General features: G+C 33.0%; 1 protein-coding gene across 1 annotated transcript in view; it reads left to right on the forward strand.

The window, feature by feature from the left end:
* The first annotated feature begins 2,276 nt into the window (after nt 1–2,276).
* Nucleotides 2,277–12,363, forward strand: part of LOC146541147 (uncharacterized) — a 261,208-nt gene continuing 251,121 nt past the window's right edge. The window contains exon 1 of the mRNA XM_085207431.1: nt 2,277–2,504. The gene's annotated coding sequence lies outside the window, so the exon portion shown is untranslated. The remainder of the gene's footprint in view (nt 2,505–12,363) is intronic.

Raw genomic sequence — 12,363 nt, forward strand, 5'->3', positions numbered from 1 at the left:
TCTGAATTTTCACTTCAAAAATATTCAGTCAGTCAAAGTAAATGTATATATTTATAATAATATATTTTAAATAACGGTAATATGTCGGCCTACCTAGATAACGAGCGGCGTTTGGTGTCTTCACCAAATATGCAATATCTTTAAAGGAAATGCAATGCATAAATGTTACTGTTTACATTTTTAATTAATGTTGCTCTAATATTTAAAAAATATATATATTGTAAGAATAATATAATGTTCTTACAATTATTATACTCATATAATGTTCGCTATATATATATATATACATAAAAAAGTTATAAGTTTATAATATATATATTTTTTGTATATAAAATGAGACCGTCGCAGTGCAGTGGAACTGCAAACACAACGATAGTGAGTTCGATTTTCACTCACAAAAAGTGGATAACGAAGTGTCTTAACACTAGCTTCCCTCTGCATACCCTGCTAAGTGAGAAAGAATGCTTTAGCAAAAAAAAACCATTTACAAATGTAACATTAGAAACAGGACTTCCTTTGACAATTTAGGATAAAAGGCTGTTCACACCTTATCTTATTTACCTGAATGCTGGTGGTCTTTGTACAGCACGCTCCTTTATGATGTCAGCCGACGTCATTACGGACATGACAGATTATCACTTTCTATATTATCTGTGCAACAAATTGGCTAGTAAATAAAATTGGAAAATTTAATGAATTTATTAATAAAAATTGGTGAGTACATACTTTATTATTTATTGATGGGTTACAAAATATTTCTTAACTAAAATATAGATTAAAAAAACATGCATGCACAACACAACAACATTCACATATTTAGCATGGTAGATAGAGGCAATCTAGTGCACTAGACACTTTGTTCACCTCTTTCCACTAAACTTTTCAAACATTGCATGTTGAGTGGGGGTGCTCGATTAGAGCGACGAAATAAAATTATTTCATTATTCCAAGTGGGAATTGAACCTACAACCTTCGCACACGTTGTGCCGCTGCGCCACCATGGTCTCTTAAATTTAATATACAATTACTTATACAAATATAGAAACTTCGAAAAGCACTGAAGTCTTCTGTATATGTTAAGACCAGGCAAACTCTAGCGGGTCTACTGGTGTTAACTGATTACCGCTGCCCATGAACATTGGCAGCACCAGAGAACTACAATAGAGTATTATTACCAGCTGATCAAACATTTTTTTTATAAAGGCAGTTTTACCTACATATTATTGGGCTTACGTAAGAAAGCTGTGTTATGTTGTTGAGACCGTTGTGGCGCAGTGGGACAGCGTCTGACTGTAAGCGCGAAGGTTGTGGATTTGATTCCCGCTTGAGGGAATGATTTTCTTTATTTTAATTTTCTTGCAACGATATATAAGAAACAGCGTTATAACAATAATAACTATGAGACTTGAACTACAACCCTCGTATGGTTATATATATATTTTCATACTTTAAACAGAAGCGATTTGTTAGCAAATATTTTTTTATAAATTCGCTGTATATTGCGCTGTATTATATTTATTACACAAACTTTATAATTCAAATAATACGTCATTAGTCCAATTTTAGGCAACAGTAAATGAAATTCAGCAAAACTTTAAATTTTATTCATAAAATTTGCTTTTAGATAGACATTATTAGGTTAATTTGATGATTTTTGTTTTATTAATTTAAAAATAAATATGTGTTAATTTCATACCAGAGAGCCATTACTATAATGAACGTGTGCAACGTATATAAATAATGCTAAGCTAACTTGAAATAAAATATATAACGGCATAGCGTCTGAGTATATTCGCATTAGTTTTGGTTTCGATTCCCACTTGGGTCAGTGATTTCCATATTCTTGCTTTAGACAAAGCACGGCGTCTTATAATAATACAGTTTTATTTATGAAATTAAATAAGCTTCACGTTAAACCAAAACCAAACCTAGTGTTAAAACACTCCGTTTCCGACTTTCCGCCGAATTCAAGAGGCATTGCTTGTTGAGTGGCGGAACTCAACGCCGCGCTTTGCCTCGACACCAGAGCGAAGAAATGGAAACATAAATCGAACCGAACTCAGAGCCAGTCGCGATTACAGTCACTCTTTATGCCCCTGCATCACGACTGGCCTCATAAATAATTATATTAAAATGATTAAAATAAAAATACTTAAATATCCTTAAAAATATAGAAAATTAAATTAATTAAATCTATTTCACAATTTTACGTTCAGTTCGCGAGTACGCAGCCAGATGCGCCGAATGTTTCAACCGTTTCCCCTCAGTCATTCGACGGACCGCGTCGAGTACGGGCGTGCGTACGTCACTAGCGACGTCAAAAACTCCGTTCACGTGGAATGAATGTATAGTTCTTTTTATTTTAAACTATATAGATACATATATAAATAAATTGTTTTTAGTGTAGTGATGTGCTCCGTGCTTGTGAGCGAGTGAACTGTGCTTTTTTGTTTGGAAATACTTTTTAATGGTTTTTACTTTTTAATCTGGATTCCTAAGTCGAGGTATGTTTTCGTTCTCTTTATTTGTATTATATTTTATTGAGAATTGAATTTCAAGGTTGTTTGTGATTGTGTCGTCTTTATCGCAAAACGTACTAACGAGAAAATGTTCCGTAAATAAACCTTGAGACATAAAATCTACTGAACTATAAAATAGTATAAATTTATTTATATTGCTACGTTAGTTTACCAAAGAAACTGTCTTATAAACATGCACTATTGATAAAATTAACACAAAATAAACACATACAAATTAAAGATGTTTCCAAATGAAATAACACTGCTAATAAAAATGTATGTTAATAGAATTGATGTAAACAGAGTTTTTAACTTAATCTCCTAACCTTGAAGTCGGTGAGTCACGCTTACCTAAGTCTTGAACAACGCAAAGTAAACATTCATAATAATTATTATGAATTGCATTAGACATAAATACCTATTAGGAGGATGTATACTTGTTCGAGATGATTCTAAAGCTTCTTTATAGGTATGGTACATTACTAGTAATTAAAACAAATATTACAATATTTTATTCCTTTAAAAACTATTATGTTTTGACTGAAGAAAGCGGTTCATAATATTCTAAATAATATTGTTTGTATATTGTAATAATTTATAAAAACACCTGTATATATTATGTTAATACGTGTCTATATGTTAGCTGACATTTCCATAAGAATAAACCTATTAACTTCATTAGCACGCAATGATTCCAGAATTCAGTGGAAAATGGGGAACAGAAGTGTCTTAATGGGAGTGGAGTGTCTTAGTGACACTAGGGTCCCAGGTTGCGTCTGCCTATCATGCTATGTACAGGATACAAGCGTAACGCTAAAAAACTGAAATTAATTTCAAAATTACCTCTCCGGTAATAAAAAAATGAAAATTTTGATTATTCTTAAAAATCTGATAACGTATATTTTCAAGTAAATGAATTTTATCTTAAGAAACCTAGCCTGTATAAATAAAATTAAGAATGAGACATTTCGAATACGAAATGTTCATTACTTATTTTGCTGGCGCTATATTAGATTTTCTTTGCGTGGTATTTGTGCAATTCAATAACAGTGAACTAGGTATAAAGTATTTAAACATTTTGTTGTTTTTCATTTCCAAACTATTTATAACAAGCTTTTGTTTCCGGAAATAACTAAGACTTAAAATAAAACGAAAACTGTAAATAATAAATAGAATGTATAATACTTTTTACTTATGTTTTCTAAAACGTATTTTTCTTTCCTAATTGTGTTATACTTTAAAAATGTAAAAATAGAAAGTGTATAGTTTTGGCCCGTTGTGGCCCGGTGGCACAATCGTGTGACTGTACACGCGATGGTTGTGGGTTCGATTCCCACTCGGAGAAATCATATATTTAATATGATTATTTTTTCACTCTGGTAATGAGACACAGTGGGACGTTGACTTTTGCCACTCAACACACAATGCGGAAATCGATGGAAAGTGGGCAACGAAAGTGTTTTAACGGGAACATAGTGTGTTACCACTAGGTACCCTGCTACGTGTGGGATACTGCGTGAAGCTAAAAAAACCACTAATGATATATGTGACTGTGAGCCATGGCCCAAGGAAGAGCTTGAGGCATCTCTGACTGCAGGCACAGTGGTTTACATCGACATAATCACCCAGCCTAGCCCAGCATAAGAGCAAACAACCAAAATTTGTTTTTTATTTGAACCAGTAGTTCCTGAGATTGGCGCGTTCAACCAAACAAACTCTTTAGCTTTATAATTTTAGTAAGTAATTATAAAAGTATAGAAATCATCGCTGTAGATCAATTTAAATATGATAGAAACAAATGATAAATAACAAATCAAACAGTACTTTTAATTTAAAATTTTAATCTTAAACATTTGATCGTTACACTTCTTCAATGTCTAATTTCCCTCGACCCACTAAAATCTCAAATGAATGGAAACATGGCTTTCACAAAACCAATCTTTGATTCATCGCCTGAACTGAACAATGCAATGAACAAAATTATAACAAACCATTCACGAGCTACTTCTTTTGAAGGTCAATTAAATGACCGAATGAACTGATAAATATTGGAACTAGGTTAATCATTGGAAAACGTTTTAGTTTTATTTTTAAAGTTTTTTTTGCTTAGCTCTAATAATTATTTTTTGGGGCGTTGATTAAGAACTGCTATTCAACATCCAGGGCCTCCAGAATTTGATGGAAAGTAGGGAACGCCATCTCAATATCAGTGGGTTTCTAGGTTCGCCTTGACTATTTTGCGATGAGCGGGATAGAACGTGAAGCTAAAAACAATTTTTAATATTTTAACACACATTTCAATTAATTCAAAGCAAAAAAACATAATAAAAAAGTTTGCAATTTCAGTCTCTAACAAGATAACGGTCATTCGGTCAATAAAGAACGGGACGAATGAAATAAATAAATATAATACGCATTCGTTCTTTTCGTTGCTTGATTATTTTGGCACGAGTCCAGTGGTTTGTGGGCACCAATTGTAATTTGACTTGGAATATTTTGACGTATCGCGTGTTTTATTCAGCTTACGTATACAATGACTGGGTTTTGGCTAGAAACATTGTTATTATAATTTGGCGATGTTGAAATAGTTATTGTATTATGTTTTTAATGTAGTTAAGGTCGTTACGGCGCAGAGGAACAGCGTTTGACTGTAACCTGACGGTGGTGGGTTCCGTTGACATATTGGCCTATCTCAGCCAGGTGGGAGAGAGGGCCTCCACAGAGCTCCGCCATGGCGCTCTATTCTGGTGAATTCGCTTCGCCTCGGATCATATCGGCAGAATGACTTTCAGTTCCACTGCCACTGAACGCCTCCAAAAGTGTTTAAGACCGCCACGTTTCCTTTTCCTTTGTGTGGCCCCCACTCATTTTGTATTTAATTTTATTTCTTCGATATAGTAGACAAAAAGCTGCGTTGATTTCTGCCCTTCAACACATAATGTCTTGAATAATAATCCTATAGAGGTGTTGACATTTATAAACAATCTCAAATTCATCATATACGGCTATTGTAAGCGTTTCTTAGAAACCTACACATTAAAGACACCTATTTATTATATTTTAATACTTAACGTCATATTAAAATGTAGTATTACTACGTCAATTTTTTTTAACATTTTTAAAGTTTTATTTCATACTAATAAATCTCCCTGTACAGATGTTAACAAAATAAAATAATATGAGGCCACTCGTAGACTAAAACGTGACAGGTTTTGGATGCAATTCCCATTCGAAGGAATGAAATGTTTAATATTTTCATTTCCCCGCTTTAGCAACAAGCCCGGCGTTGAATCCGCTACTCAACAAGCAATGCCTCCTGAATTCGGCCGTTCCCTCTGCCTACCGTGCTATGTGCGGGGAGCGTGAAGCTATAACGAAAAATAATAATATGAAAATATTTTTAATTCTGAGCACGTGTCTAAATTTAACACTGTTTACATTTTTTTCACTACAGTATACTACGGCTTCTGTGCGTTAGTCGAGGGCAATTTCAACTTTAAAAAACTTATACAAGGTCAACTTACGTAAAAAAAGTTGGAAACAAATCTGACTAGTCCTTTAAAAAGACTTGTAGAGAAATGTAAAGACTACCAGATAAATAATATATTTGAAATATATCTACTTGAATTGCATTATAGGATTAAGAAAATACATTATTTATACATTTTTTTAAAATTACCGTTTTCTTTTTAACTTCACGCTGCACATAGAGTAGATGGAATGTAATTTTAAGACACTCCGTAACCCACTGTCGAGGGAATTTTTCGAGGGAATAAATCATTCTACCGAATGTGCTCTCATGTGTCATGACACCTATTTAATTAGAATATAATATAGATATATAAAATATACCTAATATTGAGAACGTACCTACACACCCTTAGTCTATCCCTAGGCCCTTTCAGCCATAATGCCTAACAACTTTGCGGAAAATCAAATGTTGTCTTTACGTTAGTTTAGGACAGGCGGCGGCTGATAAATGACTATTCGAACTAATCGTATTAGATGCTGTAATAAATGGATTACGGTTGTATTTTAACATATTGTTCCATTCATTATTGTAAGAATGGTAGAATTATATTTCTTTTTTTTTCTTTATCATAATGTAAATGCAACAGATAAAACGCGACGTTTTCAATTCTAATTCAATCACCTAGCAATCTCTCCAAAATTAGGGAAAAACTGGGGAAGATAGTGTCTTAACACTAAGACCCCTTTGCCTACGTTGCTATGCGTATGTTGGGGCGGAACTAAACGCCGATTGGCGATAATACGTTCATATAAAGAAGCACATATGTATACTTGTATACTTAATATAAAATCTCTAGTGCTCCCCTTATCTCTGGCGTCGGTTAATTGATATGTTGCATAATTATAGTTTAAGGGTCGAGCAATTTGTTCCCGATACAACAAACGACCGTTAGTTAATCTTTATTACAATGTTTATATACTATCATTTATTCAAGAACTTAGGTACCCTTATTTGCGGCTATTACTTGTCTTGCCTTGTTATTGCTATGTATGGGAACTAATGTTATTATATAATATATCTTTAGGCTGTAGTGACACGTCACTCTGGGTCTCTTCTTTTGTCCATTTGGTTATGTTGAGTATTGCATAACCATAGCGGTACAGAATATAAACCAAATTGGAAAAGAGAAATAAACCAAAATTAAAATAATACACTACGTTTAAAGGTTTCAAATTCTATTCTCTCTATTTTAGAAAAGAAAATAATACCACCCCGTTTAGAGTTTACGCTGTTCCACGATACCACCACGGCCTTAGTAACATTATTATATCATATTTTATTATCTTTTTATAGTTATGTACAAAGCTCATTTATGGATTAAAAGATAAAAGGAATATACGGGTGTATGAATATTTAATTAATTAAAATATTAAAAACTGCTTACTTAAGACTTAGTTTTTTCTTATAATTTATTTCTTAATTGAAATATTTTTATTGACTACTCTTACTAAAGATTTGTAAAGAGCAGCTTCATTTATGTATAATGCGGGTAGGCTGAGAAAACCTAGTGTTAAGATATACCGATCCACAATCTCCACACACACAACATTGCGTGTGTAGCGGCGAATAATTTCCCCGAGTGGGAATCGAACCCGTAACAATCGCCTTTACGGGCCGACCCTGCTAATTATTATAAATATAATATTTGTTATTGCAAAAAAATAGTTATTTTCTATATCCGTCAGTTGTACAGTTTAACACTTTACCAGAGACTGACGGGGCTTACTTTTTATGCGGATCTAACAGGTAGTTTCGGCATTGGAAACATTTCAATTTGCAATCTTCGAATCTTGTTATCTGATCTACAAAAAAATCTATTTACTTTTTGTTTTTTTTTTATCTATGAACTTAATTATTATAAAAATTATAAATATGCGGGATACAGCGTGAAGCTGGTTTATTTATTTTATATTTCAATTTTCAAGATTATAATAACATTGTAATTTTGGTGTATTTTTTATTCTTCATTTTACCGTATACGTAGTTTATTAAAATACTAGTTACATCAGATGCGGTAACCATAAACACAACCTCATTAAAACTAATTATTTCATAACTTTAATATCCACTATATAGACTCATATTTAAGATCATAACTTTAAAATTTACAGCTCAATTAAGTATTTTATAATAAAATAACTAATGCTATTAAAGTTACTTATAACTAAATATATACATACATAATAAAAAGAACCATAAAAATCAGTTTAAACCAGAATTTTAAGTTTCTCTTTAATGTTTTAACTTAATGGTGTTTTACTTAGCTCGCTTATCGACCGAGATGCAAGTAGCCGTCTGGCGGCAGGTGCTTTTTGAAAACTGGTAAAAAATATTACGAGAAAAAATCTGGGCCATTGTAGCGCAGTGATACAAGCGTATGACTGTGAACGGAATGATTGTGGGTTCGAATACCACTCGAGGGAATTTTTCCTAAATATTTACATTTATTCCCTCTGGTAACAAGGTAAAGCACGGCGTAGAGTTGGCAATTAACCCGCAATGCTTTGATTATTACGTAAAAATTAGGTAGTGGAGTGAATTAACACTACTGCCTTCTCTTTATTTAAGGTACACCACGCAATATTATTAAAAAAAAAAACTTAACTCGCCAATCAATAGAGCAAGTAGCCGTTTGACAGCAGGTGTTTTACGAAAAAACTGGTAAAAATATATGAAAAAAAAAACGTAGAGCAAACAAACTGAAGTGATCATGACTCTCCATCCAATGTATTTTTTACGAAACCCTCTGTTCCCACAAACACGTGCTACCGGTTAAGTAAACATTGACGCAACGTATATGCTTAAATGTCACGGCTCATTATTTATTACCAAATTCAGTGTATCCATCGATTTTAATGAATGATCAAATAATAATTGGAACTACCGTCAATTGGTCTTATAGAATACTCTAATTGTGGGTATAAATGAATACAAGAAAACATTTTCACTCTTACTTGAATGGAACGTGGCGTTAAATTACGCCACGTCTCTTATATAGATAGAAAGTGGAAAAAGAAGTTACATAATATCGCTACTACTTTCTAACTAAGGAAACATCACAAAAATATCTATTTTAACATAATAGTAAACATCAGTTAATAACAGTTACGAAAAAGAAAATATCCTTGTTATAACAATAACCGTTTAAAGTAACGCATAGTTAGTGTAAATTGTTATTTTTAACGGTTCATTTGCCCGTACGCTACAGCCACACGTAATGGCCGACCCAGCTGTCATAGAGCTGTCGGATATAAATTTTAAATAAACATTTCAATTTTTATTAGGATTATGACAGAAACATTGTTTGGACAAAGATAAAAACGAATTAGGTAATATTTTATTAGTAGCTTTCGAAAGTTAATTATATTTAGATTAGGTGGATTTTGTCTTTTAGTTTTAAAATATTATTACGTAAGTATAATCTCTTGATATTACTTTGAAAATGATGACAGAGGCAATGATACTTCCATGAGGCCTCGACTCCTGCGACAGGTTGTAGGTGCGATTCCCATTCGAGGAAGTGAAATATTTAATTAATTATTCACTCTGTTATGGAGGCCAATCGCGGCGTTGAACTCTGCCATACAACATGCAATGCCTCCAGAATCCGGCGGAAAGTTGGGAGCGGTGTGTCCAGGACTTCTTTTCCCTATCCCGCACATGCTGTGTGCGGGATAGGGAAAAGAAGTCCTGGACTAGTTAGGCAGAGGAAACTTTTGAATTCTGGAGGCTTTGCGTGTTGAGTGGCAGAACTTAACGTCCTTTGCCTATTTTAGTGTTAAATTTTATTTAATTAAAACTAAATTAATAACATTTATATGCCATAAACGACATGGTAATATTGTAGCAGATGGTATGTAAGCGTACTTTTTAAACGCCTCGCCATGAATTTAATTAAATAGACACTGTTAAACGAAGGCACGCCATGTTACTGCTAGGGGAGGAAAACGAGAGTCATCCTTCAATTTGTACGTTTTAGTAACAAAATTAATGAATATGGTATATTGTAGGTTCAATTCTTGCTTGAAAATATATGTCTTTAGTATGGTATTTCGTCTAATTATTCCATGTGGAAGAACTATATTATCAATATACAGTTTCCAAAAGGCGCGGTTTCCAGTTCAGCTATGTTTTTTATAACTTTTGTTCTAATAGAAAAATATTTCGTCCTTACTGTCGAAAATTGCTTCCCCTCTTCTTTACCCTACTCCCTTCTTTATAATGAAACCCCCCCCCCACCCTATTTACCTAATACAGGAAATTAAGATTCATAAATCAACCATACAATTTAATATAACAATAATTTGCATTTCATTATACACCTAGATACATAAAAGGTTAAACTTACACCATTACTTCTAAGAAATTAACTCTGTTTTGTTAAATGATTAATGCTCACCTAATAATGAGTAACGGAGTCGTCAAAAGTCCCACTTCGATAATTAGCTTATGGAATGCTATTTTGCAATAGATTTTAAGTTCTATTATGTGGGTACAAGGTTCAAATTTCAACGTTTTAGTTAAAGACGATAATTTTCGTTGATCGCAACGCACCTGCAGCGACTATTCAATGCTGTGTTGCTGTCTCTGTCTAATTTGGCTGGTGTGAAAGAGATAGGTATATGTACAGTGTTTGTAGGTGCTAATATTTCTAAGAATCTGTGCAGGCACAGCAGTTATTTGCTGCTTCGTTCCTGCTGTTTAGTTTTGCAATGTTTTAAAATAATATTTTATTATAACTTAGAGAAAATTATAAGAAAATTTAGAAAATTAAATAATAATACTCTTCCTGAGGATACTGGTCTTTCAGGATTCCACACAATGTCTCGAAAACCAGGCAGTGCATGGAGAGCGAAGTGTCTGATCACCGCTGTCTATCCTGCTTTATACAGGATACAGCGTGAAGCTCTATATCATAAGAGTTGACTAAATATTATACATTAACTAGCGGCCCGCCCGCGGCTTCGCCTGCGTGAACTACGTCATTATTATTTTTTGTCTCCATGAGTACCTACGTCCTATAAGTGACATCCATGCAAAATTTGATACTCCTAGCATTTATAGTAACAAAGTTTCATACAAACTTTCAACCCCAAAAACAACCCCTTAGAAGTCGAATATTGCAAATTCCCGTCTTAGCGAGCACCTACGTCCTATAAATAACTCCTATGCAAAATTTCAGATTCCTAGCACATGTAGTTTCTGAGATTTAGTGATGAGTGAGTGACCTTTCGATTTTATATATATAGATAATTGATAATCTATTTGTTCGGAAGTAACAGTTACCAACTAGCAATTGTTAACTGTAGTGTAACAAGTAGTAATAATTAATTAATTAATATTTAACTAACAATTGCAATTAAACTCTCCTAACTCTACACATTACACAAATTCTAACAGAATAAATCGCAAGTACACTGTTATCAAATGACTGAGCCAGTCTAATCGAGTGGTAGTAAAGCGAGAATGCTCACGTACCACCCACATATCAATGCGGCGTGAGGTGCACACGAAATGTTCTCTTCTGTGGACTAAAAATGTATGGAACGATAAGATTTTTATAGAATTGTATGTTTGGAGTACCTAATTGTATTTTTTTTGTATTTTAATTGAAATTTTACACAATATAAGCAACAAACATAACATATTAAATTACTATAAATTTCATCTAAATTCGACGACGATCGACTACTAAAGTTCTTATTTTTGCTTGACAGGTACTGAACGTGTTACCACATCAGATATGCATTTAGAATAAGCTGGAGAAAACAACAATTTTTAATGGCGTCAGAATTTAACAAACACATATTCGTTAGCAAGACTAACCAGATCCATTAAATGACCTAAAAATATAACTAGAATATTCATATTTATTATTGAAGTTTTAACTTGACATTTGCTCTACTTACCCGGCTGCGCGACGCAAAGAAGGGTAATGTGTTGGTTATATTTTGGACATTAGAATCAAAACAAAACTATTCACCATAACTTCATATTTTGGATTTAAATCTTTTCCAGGTCAATTAAGATATGGCAAGATTAATGAACACTATTTTTTACTATTAAATAACAGATCTCTATTATTAGATATAAAAATGTCTAATTAACTTAAAATCGATACTGAAAGGTTTTCACAATAATCCAGTTTCTTTTACGTTTCAATATACCGAAATTAGACAATGCTGAATTCTTTATGCCAGCATTAGTAGAGTTTCGAGCACACCAATCGATACAAATACATACATACATACATATGTAATTTTTCTTCTCAGTAAGCAATGAATTATTAATTTGCCCATCGCAAACAAGGGT

This window comes from Heliconius melpomene, chromosome 1 (assembly GCF_056956725.1).
Source record: "Heliconius melpomene rosina isolate 202511_hmr_F chromosome 1, ASM5695672v1, whole genome shotgun sequence".
Taxonomy (NCBI): Eukaryota; Metazoa; Arthropoda; class Insecta; order Lepidoptera; family Nymphalidae; genus Heliconius; species Heliconius melpomene.